The sequence below is a fragment of the Protopterus annectens genome, chromosome 5.part1 (genome assembly GCF_019279795.1).
Source record: "Protopterus annectens isolate FY-2018-M chromosome 5.part1, PAN1.0, whole genome shotgun sequence".
NCBI lineage: Eukaryota > Metazoa > Chordata > Ceratodontiformes > Protopteridae > Protopterus > Protopterus annectens.
The window spans coordinates 405,458,050-405,471,182 of NC_056736.1; the positions used below are offsets into that span (position 1 = coordinate 405,458,050).

The 13,133-nt window shown below is 41.9% G+C and overlaps 1 long non-coding RNA gene across 1 annotated transcript in view; it reads left to right on the forward strand.

Moving 5' to 3' along the window:
* Positions 1–13,133, forward strand: part of LOC122803445 — a 1,054,248-nt gene that overhangs the window by 336,570 nt on the left and 704,545 nt on the right. Inside the window, exon 2 of the long non-coding RNA XR_006365120.1 lies at positions 2,437–2,686. This is a non-coding gene — a long non-coding RNA (uncharacterized LOC122803445). The remainder of the gene's footprint in view (positions 1–2,436; positions 2,687–13,133) is intronic.

Consider the following 13,133-nt stretch of genomic DNA (forward strand, 5'->3'; position numbering starts at 1 on the left):
ACAACTGAGGTTTTATTTGGACAGAACAAAGGAGTTTAGGAAATCGAACAACACTTTGTTTCTCATGGACAATAAAGGCTGCCGTGGCTAAAGTTACATTGTCTCAGTGGATTCTATTGAGCTGCCCACCTTTTCAGACACCATTCGAATAAATTAGAATATATGTTACATAAACTTGATGTTCACAGACAACTGAGGTTTTATTTGGACAGAACAAAGGAGTTTAGGAAATCGGAACAACACTTTGTTTCTCATGCAGACAATAAAAAGGGGCTGCCGGTGGCTAAAGTTACATTGTCTCAGTGGATTCTATTGAGCTGCCCACCTTTTTCAGACACCATTCGAATAAATTAGAATATATGTTACATAAACTTGATGTTCACAGACAACTGAGGTTTTATTTGGACAGAACAAAGGAGTTTAGGAAATCGGAACAACACTTTGTTTCTCATGCGGACAATAAAAAGGGGCTGCCGGTGGCTAAAGTTACATTGTCTCAGTGGATTCTATTGAGCTGCCCACCTTTTTCAGACACCATTCGAATAAATTAGAATATATGTTACATAAACTTGATGTTCACAGACAACTGAGGTTTTATTTGGACAGAACAAAGGAGTTTAGGAAATCGGAACAACACTTTGTTTCTCATGCGGACAATAAAAAGGGGCTGCCGGTGGCTAAAGTTACATTGTCTCAGTGGTTATCTGATTGCATAAAATAAATATGTTCATCAACCAACCAACCTTTAGAGTATAGTGTGAAAGCACATTCCACCAGGGCTATCTACATCTCTGGCTCATACAGCCCATTTGCCTTTGGATACTATTTGTGCAGCTGCTACTTGGTCCAAGCCTCATATGTTTATCACTCATTGCAAAGTGGACAGGGCTTCCTTTGGTTCCACTGCCCTCAGGAATGTACTCCTGCTTGGGACGCTACCCACGTGTAAGAACAAACGGCGAGATTGAACAACTTCACATAAAGAAGTTATGTTCTTACCGTAACGTTCCTTGTGAGTTGTTCATCTCGCCTTTGTTATTACACTCCCTCCCAACTTCCCCCTCCAGGTTCTTGAACGGGTATGACTGGTGGTCTGGTTGGTCTAACTAGTTTTCTTTACTCCAGCCAGAGTATTTCTTGGCAAATTGTAAATATTTGTATACATGTGTATATGTTTGGCATATTAGTATGTTTAGTCATAATTTTCTTGCTGGGTTCAGCAAAGTAGATCTGAGGTTAGTCAGAGAGCATCATGGGATAGGGACTGTGCCTTGAGCTACTCAGATCTTGAGCTTGGAAAGAGGCCGGCTCAGAGCCGATCCGTACCCACGTGTAAGAACAAAGGCGAGAGATGAACAACTCACATGGAACGTTATGGCAAGAACATAACTTCTTTATTTCTTTTGAAGGTATGAAAAAAAGGGCATCCAGTGTCAAAGCAGACAGTTTCCTAATGATTGTGCTAGGCTATTTCCTTTTGTTACTCCGCCAAAAATAAATTAATACAAGTTTTGGTCAAGACGCATTCTGCAAGGGCCTTGGCTTCTTCACTGGCTTTTTGGAAAGGGGTTGAGTCTAGCTAGGGGTATTATTCAGACAGAAAGGTGGTCCTCCGTATATACTTTTAGAAAGCACTACAAGCTAGACTTCTTTCGCAGGCCTGCTCTTGTTAAGACCATTCTCGAGGGGCACCTGGATCCTTATCCCTCCTTTCTCCACTCTAAGCCTTGATATTCTACCCATGTAGCTTAGGCTGCTGCAGCAGTGATCAATCAGGTAAGTAAACTTACCATAACAGTAGAGGTTTGTATAGATCACTGCTGCAGTAGCCACTCTCTCCCTTCCTCCACCTCACTTATTTATATATGATTTTTGTTTAACAGGATGAGGACATTGACCTCTTTCAGGGTGTCCCCTCCCTTTTTCAATTGAAATGAAAGATGTAAAGGGCTTGGCTCCTAGAACTCTGATTTTACTTCATGCCTTGCTTTAGCTTTCAATGGTCTGGGCACATGGAAGGTGCCCTCAAGTTTTGGAAACTATGCTAGGTTGGGTATACCTCGTATAGCTATTATAACTGTGATCTTTTGAGCATCTGTTACTTACAGAACTTGTACTCCTACTTTCCCCAGGTCTTAACTGTCTCTGCCCTTTGGTAATTGCAGCTGTTTTGTTTGTAGCCTAGTGGGTACTGTATATGTCTGCTTGGTGCCAATGCAGCATTTTTAGAAGCCCCGCTGAAATATGATTTGGAAAGATTTGCTTCCATTGCAGCAGATTATAACATGTATGTTTGCCATATTACGACCAAATGACATTTATTAAAAGCAGTTAAAAAATTGAGCTAATGTTTGCTTCATGTTGTAGCACTGTACATCACATCACATTTGCCAGAATAACCTTTTGTATTGTTCACTTTTTATAATTCCTCTGTAGGAGAAAGTCATTTGGAGTCACCAAAACCTGAAAGCATACTTGAATATGGTAAGAACGGTTAGTCTACCAGAACGGGCTCATCATGGTAAAACATTCTGCCAGTACCTTCTTCAGCCAACCACTTTCATATTCCAAATATCAATGAGCTTCGTCCTGTCAGGTGTATCACGATAGGAGTTTGTCTTCATGAAGATTCCTGACATTGGTAATGTGATGAATAAATTTGAGGTCCTTGGAGTCGTAGGAGAAGGTGAGTGGTGCTTAAGTCATTAACACCTATGTGGTGTGGAATATCACACCTCTAGCAGGCTAAACACATTGCATTCTAGAGCATTTTCTGAAAAATAAAAAAAATAAGATAAACAAATGTAGATATTTTATGAAAAGTAAAAGCTATTAAAACTTTACAAATGTCAGTTATCAGTAAAATATTCTTTACAGTGTTAATAATGCATTTGTAGTATTTTCCATAATTACTATAACATACTGCACACAAACCCAAATGATATTTTTTCTAAACTTTCTCAAATTTTCATGTCTTGAATACTGTACAAGCTAGATATATATTGTTAGAATGTTTTTGTTAACCCGGCATAAGCTTTCATATAACAACTACAAATGCCTCTGTGTGTGTGCTTATTGAGATTTAAAGAAATATGAGAACATCTGTCTAATTGTATAACCAGCAATACAAATGATACTGGAAAACTATCAAGATGTGCACGTTTAGTGATACCTGAGGTTTCACTTAATGCCATGCCATAGTCTGTAAGTCACTTAAGTATTAAGTACATATGGAAACTGTGCTTATTTTCATAGTTAGTAACAAACTAGCAATTTTTCTAGTTAATGAGGTATAAGTCAGCATTTTCGGTGAATTATCGTGTCTACCACAATGGTGTTTCACACTGTACACTTCAATAAAATGCAGGTCTCTGTTATGAAAATATGAAAATAAATGTGTGTAGTACGTGGCAAACGAGATCAATTTCTCCACTGAAGGACATCCTAGACCAGCAATTTGTTTCACTTTATTAATAATCTCTTGCACTTTCTAATACTGCCTATTAGCTGGTAAGTTACTTAAAGAAGCCAGACCATAAAACATTCTGGATGCCATATGGGGTATGGGTGTGAGGTGGAAATATACAAAAAAGGCATTTTAGGCTTGAGCGAGTGACTCTGATAAGATTTTAAGGCTAATGTGGTTAAACTGTTAAAGTCAAAACTCAAATTCACAGCACAGAGGATTGACAGTATAACCAACATTTTAATCTTTTGGAATGGCTTTGCTATAATAGATATCATTTCAGTGTGCTTTTAAAAAGGCATGTTATTTCTCCCATTAGATTCCATGCCATTAAGAGTCCACCTCAAATGTGAAGTAATCCTCACTTATAGCAGATCTAAGTCAGTGATTACTTGGCTATTATGCTCACTCTAGAGATCTGTTCCCTCACTTTTCCCATAATGTACATGTGCTCTCTCTGCCCATCCTATCTAATTGGTTGCCTTCAGTTACAGACCGTGTTCCAGTACACGTTTAAAAATCCTTCAAATTAGTGTTTTTTCCCGGCTCCCTATTGTTAAGTGGATAATTACATTGTGTCTAGGTAAGCTAGGCCAGAATGTGTCCACTGAGAACTATTTCAGATGTTACTTCTGAGGAAGTTGGGTCCAAAAATTTTTTATTTTCTATGAGACAGTCATGCTCCAGTTGCATGTTGCAGGTCTGGATAAGAAGTCACAGCTATGGTTTGTAAGTTATAAACAAAAGTCTGAGTTTATGGAATATTTCTTAACTAGGAGAAGAGTTAGAAATGTAAGACAGTCTGGGATTATGTTTTTTGACCTTGCTTTCATTACAGATCCTGTATGGGAAAATGAGTGAGTTTTACTACCATCAGAATTGTCCTGAAAAGAATGTTATTTCATTGTTATTTTGTCAATTTGTAGTGAGTGAATTATTGGAGACGTTTCCAAGATGCAACACCTAGGCTGAGAAAGTACATTTTTTCTTTGTATTTGTTACTCTTCTTAGTCAGCTATTTTAAATTTGCTTTTGCAGTATTTCAGTAAGCTACTAATTCTATTTTTATCAATAAATTATTGCTACAAAATGATTTTCTCCATCTACAGCCCCTTTTTTAGTACTTTCTTTGCACTTGAGTTGGTCTTGCATCAAAAGTGACCATCCTAGAGCTACTGTTCACACCTCTGGGTGGCTAGCCCTGCCCAGTTCTTCCATACCACACACGCACACACACACACACACACACACACACACACACACACACACACACACACACACACACACACACACTCTCGTACCTATGGTCAATTTAGTTTGTCCAGTTCACCTAGTGCATGTCTTTGGAATGTGAGAAAAAACCAGAGCACCATGAGTAAACTCACATGAACACTGGAAGGACATAGAGTCTGCACAGAAGCACCTCAGCTGAAAGTTGAACAGGAGCACCTCTTGCTGTGAAGCAGTAAGTCGACCTGCAGTATCACAGAAGTATTGATTTTGTCTCTGTGAACTTACTTTGAGACCGCATTATGGAAATTTTATCTGTTGAAATGGTAAGAGTTGTATTGGTGAGTCTCAAAAGACCAAAAACAAATGTCGAATGTCACTGTTCTTTGTTAACCTTTACTTTTGCAGAGGACATGCCGCATACACCACAAACTTGTATACCAACTGCAAGATCCCCATACCACAGGGAAAAGGAAATATTCTGAGAAAGTCTTGGCCTTAGTATATGTATGCCCAGATATTTTGTCATTTGGTCTCCATATTTCAGGGCTCTGCAGTCCGAGTCCTGACATTTTAAATGATTACCATTTTCATGTTGTTATTGCTGAAGTTTCATCAGAATTTTTGTTTTTCCATTTGTTTACCTTTTTTCCTTGTGTTCAAAAAAGTTTTTTTTATCATTCTCCTTTCTTTCTATTAATTAGGCAGAGGCATAATCTTCTTTACTGCCTTTCTCTAGCGTCTGTGCTCTTGTATCCTTATACCTTGTTTTTTTTTAGGTGTGCCTAGTTGTATATGATTGTTTTTTGACTCCTGCTAGTGTGTTTTCAATTTTGGTTATTAGCGTTGTGCTGGCTATAATTGTTTCAGTTTTGCTTAATGCTTTAACCTTGTTTAGAACTTTGGATAAGGATTCTAGGTTTAAAAAATGTGCCACATATAGGCACTGATTCAACACCAGGGCCTATGCAACCTATGCATCATGTGCCTGGGGACAGAACATTTGTAGGCCTTGTTTGACATGTGTAAGGCCTTTGGATTGTGCTTATTGTTGAACACCACAACAAATTGATTTTAAAAGCCCCCCCAACCCGTGCTGGGGATAATTCAGAGGAGAAGAAAGGAAACTGACAAAGAATGAAAAAAACCCACAAAAGCCTCTTTAACTCCTTCATCGAAGGTTGAGGCCATCACCTTCCCTTGACCCATACCTGCAACCTGATCGGAGCCTACTTTACCTAAGCCATCTGTTCCAGTTCTAATTGGTGTGTAAACGTTTTTCCTGGGTAAGTCCCCATAGGAGAGAGTCCTCAAGTAGCCAGTCCTCTGAGGAAGCATACTTGGATCTTTGGCTTCTGCCCCTCACCTTCTCACTCTGGTTTATCATGTCCTTTAGGAGCATTGCCAACATCAGATGGGAGTAGATGAGGAGGGCATTTGTCAAGACACAGATGGATATTGATGTCATCCTATCCACCTCAGTTTCCAAGGCAGATGATGTTCGGCCAGACTCAAGTTATTTCTGTGCTTCCCAACACATTTTTTTGGTGCTGGTGGTGATGGAGTTGACATTCAGTGATTCTTCCGTCAGCACAGCTGAATTTGTTCCATTGTATCTGAGGCTGCATTGGACCCACTCAACATAGATCTCTTTTGGGACTGAGTGGGTCTCAATGCCAAGCCCTTGGATCCATCCTCACACCAACTGGCTTGTTTCCATTTTCAGTGTTATGGTCTTGGGCCTTAGAGGTGTTGGTATAGTTATCTGTGCTGGAGCTGACATTACTGTCTGTGTCGGGGGGGGGGTTCTCTTGTCCAAGTCATTTCCATCCTCTTCAGGGATGGAGTCTGCTATGACAGGAATTTCCCCAGTGCTGTCTGGGTCAACTTCAGCATTTACATTCTTTCACAGGATTGCCACCTGCCCTTTAGAGGAAGAGGATGCACTCTGGCTGCAATGTCCCATGTTGGGTTTCCACAAAGTGTTTTTCTGAGACTTAATCTCTCCTGTTTACCCAAAATCACTCTAACTCATCCTTGAATCAAAATATTCATTCTCCTGTTTTTTTTTTCCTAACCATTCCAATTAAGCAGGATGTTCAGATAGGTTTGTTACTGCTTTTGCCATGCAAGAGAACTCTACAAGAACAATACTTTTTTTGTCTCCTGCTCTGCCAACAAGTTTGGTTCTGAGGTTTTCAAGATCTTTTCAAATGGCTTTCAGCATTTATTCCATCAGCAACAAAACCCTGTTGTCAAAGCCTAAGGCCCATTTTTGGGCATTTATGCTTCAGTAATATGGTCAACAATGCATATCTTTATTGAGCAATACAAGCATGACATGACATCCATATCTTTCTTTGGTTCCGCCATCCTCAGGACTATCTTGCCACAATGCCTCCCAAGAAAGTAAGTAGCTAGGGATTCTGTCTCAACAATTGAAGTGGACAGAGGGGATTTCATAAGATATGTAAATTTATGTACTTACCGTAACACTGGATCTTTTGCATCCCACTCCACCCACTTTCATTTCTCCTTCACCTTGCAAATTATCACTTCCTGGCTTCCACAGAGACTTGCTGGACCAAAACCCAAAGTCCAACTCTAACTTAACTTTGCTTTCCCAAACCATTTTATCTTCAGCTGCAGATTTGGTTTGAGAGACAGAGAACACCATTTTATTAGGGGAGAAAGGAAGAACTTGGGCGCTGGAGTAAACATAATAGCTAAGAAGTTGCTAGCTCAGATCCACTTTGAGGGCAAATTACCCAAGAGTTGTGGTTGATGGTGTGGGATAACAAAGATTCAATGTTAAGGTCAGCACGTAACATCTGAGCTGATGTCCTTTTCATTCTTCCTCACAAATCGGTCTAGGGATCTGATCCTTGGATATGACTCTGCTGCATATACAAGACTTCGGATCCAAATCTTGAGCTCCGTCCTCCACCCTTAGTGCCCTATTCCACCCCAACTCCTCAGATCTCATTTGTCACCATTATGACAAGAAGTGAATCTGGATCTCAAGCTACGATAGTTAATTTCCTTGTTATTTTCTTCTTGAACTATAACTCTTATTGTCTTTAAGTAGTCGCTGGTGTTGGAGTTCACTTCCATTGTATCCCTACCATTATTTATACCTCTTGTGCCCCACTCCTTCTAACTCTTTTACTTACTTTTATAGATCTAAATTATTAAATAAGTATTTTTGTGTGAGAGTATGCAGAGTTGAACAGTCCTTTTTCTTCGTATAATTTTAGTGTGAGAGTTTGGGTTATTCAGGGCGTGTAGCTTGTATTGTGTTAATTTTTGAAGTTTCTCTGTTCTTGTTACAGTTATGTCTGAAGAACCCACCAGCTTTAAGAAATGCACTTCTTGTGGGCATTAGATTCCCAATTCTAATGTCCACAAGACGTGAGTGTACTGCATGGGGCCTGAACATTTAAAATCCTCATGTGATGTCTGGGTCACTTTCAACCGTAGGGCCCTCTAGAGACAAGCACAGCAAATTAATCCTTAAGAGCTTGCTTTCCAGCTTCTTCCTCTTTTGGGGCTCAGACCCCCTCTAAGGCTCAAGGCTCCGTAGAATCAAAGAAAGGAACCCTCCCTAAGTCTGAGGAACTTGGTGGAGGTGCCTGAAAGGCACAAGAAGATTTGAGATCTGACCCTTTCGGATCCAAAGAATGTTACACGTTGCTGTGATCTACAGGCCTCTTCACATCTGACAGGCATAATTACCATCTCAGTCTCTTCATTACCATCTACAACCTACTTTGATCCCAGACCCTCGGATCCGATGATTAGGAGCTGATCTCCAGAGTTTATTTTAAAAACAGTTTCCCCAGCTTTGCCTTCCCAACTGTTTCAAACCCCAAAGAAACATTCTAGGTTTGCTTCCTCACCTTTATCCAGATCTTCTAGGAGCTTGACAGAGGCAGATATGAACAGGATGATGCAGAGATTTTTCAGGTCTCTGATCCAGATGAGGATCCTGCCAACTCCATCCCCTCTCAGAAATGTGAGTTCACCTGCACAGCCAGTACTGTCTCCTTCTCTGATTTTTAACCTGTGGTCTTGGAGTCTCAGGATCCAGGATCCCAGAGAGAGTCTAAATCAGATCAGAGGAAGCTCTCTTCCTCGCCTCCGGCTGTTTCCCTGACCAGCCCTGCTCCAATGTGGTTTGATCTGAGCAGGTCTTGGATCTGGGAAGTCTGTACTGGGTCTGAGTGTTTGGGTTTAGCCCCATTGTTGTCAGATCCATCACTTCCCCTTGGTGCCTCTGCTCTTGAAAGCTCAGGTCTGATTCTATCTGGAGGGTCTGATCCGGGGTTGGCCCTGACCTTTCATCCTCTGCTGCCTTGGCTCTGAGGTGGGGGTTATCCCCAACTCAGACAGTCTTCCAGGTAGTAGAAAGGGACTTCTCTTTGCATAGAGACCTGTCCTCTCATATCTTTGATCTTATCCCTCAACCCTCATCGGGTCCAAGCTCTGAGCCATTCATTGCTGCTTCTCAAGTTCAGCCAACTCCAGGAAGCCTCCACACATTCCCCAGAGAGATTCTGCCCTTCTTCAGACACCTTCCCCAAACATCCCACAGAGGAAGTACTGTTGAAGAAAATGTGCAAGAGGAGGCACATAGACTTCCCTATGGAGTCTCTCACTAAAGACTTAGATTTTGATGAGGAAGAAGGATCCTCCTGATCCACTACCTGATGTCTGTTTTGGAGACCTCCTAGAAATCCTCAAACAGAAAAGTTGCTGGTCTTCCCAAGCTCCTCCTTCTGAAGAATCTGTGTTCCAGGAAGCTTTCAGGGCTGGCCCATCTATGTCTTGGGTGATCCCCTCCCCTGGAGGACAAACTTATTGACATCGTTTTTCACCAGGCATTTAAGGAACCGAACACTGTCAAGCCCATTCCCAAGCACCTGGATAAATTCTTAGTTCTTCATTCAGACAAACCCAGTGGAGCAAGGGAGACCCCATTGATGCCATAGTTGTGGCAGCAGCAACTAAGAATGAGTTTGCTGAGCAGAGTTCCCCTGTCCCTCACCCACCAGGGCGTCCAGAGAGATGGACAGATTTGTAAAGCGCATTTATGCCTTGGCCACATTCATACTGAGGTCATTAAATTACCTTGCACATTTTACTTGCTTGCAGAGAGATTTGATCAAGGAGCTTTTAACCTCTCTTGCTGAGACCATGTTGGTGGAGGATCTTAAGAAGATTTCTCCTCAACTGGTTTCTCTCTCATCCATTGCCAATTCATCGATGAGGCTGATCTCCCATACAATGAAGGGTAACTCACGAGCAGCCAGTTCAGGCATAGCCATTAGCAGAAATGCCTGGATGCAGCTATGTGACTTTGTGGAACCCTTCAAGGCGTCTCTTGTTGATGCCCGCTTTGATGGCTCCTCCTTGTTTGGGCCGTAAGTGAAAGGCATCCCACTTGCAGCTAGCAGGATGGAAAGATACTGTCTGCCATTGGAATAAAGTTTTCTACCTCTCAATGTTCATTCTGTATGAGCCAGTGAGGTGGTATGAAAATGTGGTTCCGGAAATCTCTGGGACCTTTTCAGGACTTGTGTGGGGTTACTTCCTCCAGAGACAGGAGAGGAGATTTCAGTGGCAGACATTGCCCCAGAGGCAGAGGGGCTCCGCAAAACCAGGGCTTCAGAGACTCCTCCTCTGGGCCCTATCAGTACTCCTGAAGCATTGCCTGACTGTCCATCTCTGGAGGCAGTTGGGGGTCAATTTTCCTTGCACCTGAATGTCTGGACAAATATTACAAGAAATGAATGGGTGCCAAGTATCATATCTAGAGGTTACTACATACCCTTTTCCCTCAACCTCCTTTCCAAAGGAAGAAACACCCTGACATTCCACCCAGTCAGAGGGAATTCGCAGCTCAAGAAATTCAAAAGCTTCTACTAAAGTCATCCAGGAGGTACCATCTGAACAGATAGGATTCGGAACTTACTCCTGCTTCTTTTTAGTGCCAAAGAAAGCGGGCGACCCGAGACCAATTCTGGATCTAAGCAGTTTGAATTTATATGTAAGGAAGTCAAAGTTCTAGATGGTTACGGTTCAGTCCATCCTGCCTCTTCTGCACCAGGATGATTGGATGTGCTCTAAAGATCTCCAGGATGCATACTATCACATAAAAATAGACAGTTGCTCCAGGGGACACTTGCAGATGTTCTTAGTGTTTCAATGTTGTAGTCATTACATTTGGGTAATCTGCTGGCAGGTTGCCCTCAGTCGGCCTGAATTCCAAAGTCTTGGGTCCTACGTCGGTTGCTGTCTCCTCTTCCATGACGTTAGGTCTATAAAATATGCAGCTGACACCATTTTCTTTAGTCTTTCTTGCCGCACGGTGCCTGAAGCAGAAGCATTTCGCAAGTGCCAGTCAGCCGACTACTGAAATATTTCTGTTTCAGAACAGAAGTCTTCACTAAAGCGAAGTACCCCGTTGGGGAAACTTTTTTTTCTTGCTCCATACCGATGTCAGAAAAAGTTGATTTGTATTACTTGTGGGAAGCAAATACCTCATAAGGATTTCCATTTATACTGTATTCCTTGCCTAGGCCCTGATCACAGCATTCCTGGCTGTTGGTTTTATGCTAGATTTAACCAACGCACTAATAAGCGTCTGTGTATTTTTGACTCAAAGCATTTTGGAAACAGATTTAATTACCCAGAAATGTCGTCGGATAGCAATCCGACTACCGGAGTACACAAAAAAAAACGCAAAGAAAAGGACAGAGTAAGGCAGTCGAGATCCAAAACCCTACGGCGAAACTTCTAAGCCAGTCACTGGTTTGCCGGTACTCAGTGAAGCGCTTTCGCAGCCCCTGATACCCGCTACCTCAGAGTCGCAGGCCTCTACCGACACCCATGTGAAGTCCGGCATGCTGCAAGATACTCAAGGTATTAGACTGATATATCTCCCTTGGATGGGTCCGGAGCCGCTGAGCAGGCACTCTTCTGAGGGTGTTTTCAGACGTCAACATTTGTATATCAAACCGACGACCGCTACAAAACCAAAGACAAAAGCAACTTCTAAAACTAAAAAACTGGTGCATGAGCCACGTGCACAGGCCTCTATGCCTAAAAAAAACAGATGATCAAAATGGCTGAAGATCTTATTACCTTTATCAGGGGTACCCATCCCCCTCCAGATAAAAGGCCTAGGCAAGACACTGATTATGAATCTTCAGATCAGGTTTCTATTTCTTCTGATTCGTCTTCTGATCAGGAATTATCTATACCTCCCTATGAGGATTCTGATGCACAGGAGTCTATACCATTTGCATCTCGTCCTGAGGATTATTCATTTGGAGAAACCTTGCATACTTTGAGGGAGCATTTTCACTGGGAGAGTCAAGATTTCTCAGAATCAAAAAAGAGGCTCAGGGATTTCCTTCTCCCTCAGCACAGGCCTTTAGCCATTCCCCCTGTTTTAGACATTGTGGTTGATGTATTTTCGGAGTCCAGCTTGACCCCTGACTCCTTACCTCCGGCTCCCAGTAAGCCTGACAGATATTACAGGGTCCCTGACTCACATACATTTTTATTTGGAAACCCTTCTGCTGATCCTGAAACTATTTCACAGGGTCCAAAGGGAGTTAAGGCCTCAACAGCTAAAAATCCTACCCCCTCTGACAGAGATTCAAGGGCACTGGACAGATGGGGAAAAAGGTTTATACATCTGCAACCTTGGCAATCAGGGCCTTAAACTGTCAATTTCATATGCTTAAGTATCAACAACATGTTATGGGATTGCTGAAACAGAAAATTATGTTGATTTCTGAATGTGCAGAAAATAAAGAATTGCAGGAATTATTGCATGCAGCTGAACAGGTTGGAAAGCATACTTTGCAATGTGGTTTTGATTCCTTAGAGGCCTACTGCAGGGCTGCAGTTACTGGATCTGTGATTAGGAGGCATGCCTGGCTAAAAGAACAACATTTGCCTGATCATGTTAAGGCTAAATTGCTAGATGCTCCTTTACAGCATGATACTCTGTTTGGTATTAAGGCAGAAGAGGTTTTAAAGAAAATGGAAGACAAAGCTACGTCTGTGCAAACTGTTAAAGACTTCTTACAAATGCAGCCACCAAGATTCAGTAGACACTGGCCTACAAAAAATTGGTCCTTTCCTGTGTCAGACAGAGCTCAAAGGGGCAAATCCAGACGCCCTAAGGGTTCCAGATTCCAGGTGCAAGATACATATAGGTCAAAGCAATGGGGCACTTCTACCTCCAAATCTGGAGGAGATAAAGCGCAAACCTACAGAAAACCGTCCCAATGCCTACACCAAGCACTTATCTTTTGCCAGCACCTTTAGGGGGGAAATTAGCACATTTTGCTCAAAATTGGCAGTTAATAACCCAGGACAAGTGGGTACTAAATATAGTATCACAGGGATACAGATTCCATTT